Consider the following 1,601-nt stretch of genomic DNA (forward strand, 5'->3'; position numbering starts at 1 on the left):
TGTGCGTGTGTGTGTGTGTGTTTGTGGGATAGTGTTAGTGTGCGGGGATCGCTGGTCGGCGCAGACCCGATGGGCCGAAGGGCCTGTTTCCACGCTGTATCTCTAAACTAGGGTTAATTCCCGGAATGGCGGGACTGTCGTATGTTGAAAGGCTGGAGCGATTGGGCTTGTATACACTGGAATTTAGAAGGATGAGGGGGGATCTTATTGAAACATATAAGATAATTAGGGGATTGGACACGTTAGAGGCAGGAAACATGTTCCCAATGTTGGGGGAGTCCAGAACAAGGGGCCACAGTTTAAGAATAAGGGGTCGGCCATTTAGAACGGAGATGAGGAAGAACTTTTTCAGTCAGAGAGTGGTGAAGGTGTGGAATTCTCTGCCTCAGAAGGCAGTGGAGGCCAGTTCGTTGGATGCTTTCAAGAGAGAGCTGGATAGAGCTCTTAAGGATAGGGGGTACGGGGAGAAGGCAGGAACGGGGTACTGATTGAGAGTGATCAGCCATGATCGCATTGAATGGCGGTGCTGGCTCGAAGGGCTGAATGGCCTCCTCCTGCACCCATTGTCTATTGTCTATTGTCTAAACCTAAAACACAAAAACTAAAAAACTCATTCTTCTTGATTGTATAAAGTATAATTTTCCTTTGACTGCCCCTTGTATTTTATTTTGTTAAGCCAGGCTATACCTCGACTGCACTAATTAGCAGTATGTTAGCTGTGTACAAAATCATGAGAGGAATAGATCGGGTAGACGCACAGAGTCTCTTGCCCAGAGTAGGGGGAATCGAGGACCAGAGGACATAGGTTTAAGGTGAAGGGGAAAAGATTGAATAGGAATCTGAGGGGTAACTGTTTCCACACCTGAAACGTCACCCATTCCTTCTCTCCACAGATGCTGCCTGTCCCGCTGAGTTACTCCAGCATTTTGTGTCTGTCTTCGGTTTAAACCAGCATCTGCAGTTCCTTCCTATCACACACACCGATCATCCAAAATATCATGACCACTGACAGGCGAAGTGAATAACATTGGTCATCGTGTTACAATGGCACCTGTCAAGGGGTGGGATGTATTAGGCAGCAAGTGAACGGTCAGTTCTTGAAGTTGACGTGTTGAATGCAGGAGAAATGGCAGGAGTAAAGACCTGAGCCACTTTGACAAGGGCCACATTGTTATGGCCAGACGACTGGGTCAGAGCATCTGTGAAACGGCAAGGCTTGTGGGGTGCTCCCCGGTCAGCAGTGGTGAGTAGACCGACCGACCGACAGTGGTCCGAGGAGGGACAAACCCACAAACCGGCGACAGGCAGGGTGTTGGGCGCCCAAGGCTCATCGATGCGTGAGGGCAACGAAGGCGACCCCGTCTGGTCCGAACCGACAGAAGGTCGACTGTGGCACAAGTCACGGGAAATGTTAATGGTGGTGACGGGAGGAATGTGTCACAATACACAGTGCATCGTACCCTGGGGCTGCACACGGAGGGCCAACAGCATGTTAGGCGGGCGGCCATCTTGTTTTGGCTCGTGAGGGCGTAATGTTTTGCCCACTGGTTCTTGATTCCCCTACTCTGGGTAAACCATTCTGCGTGTTGCCTTCATGGAAG

This window comes from Rhinoraja longicauda, chromosome 34 (genome assembly GCF_053455715.1).
Source record: "Rhinoraja longicauda isolate Sanriku21f chromosome 34, sRhiLon1.1, whole genome shotgun sequence".
Taxonomy (NCBI): domain Eukaryota; kingdom Metazoa; phylum Chordata; class Chondrichthyes; order Rajiformes; family Arhynchobatidae; genus Rhinoraja; species Rhinoraja longicauda.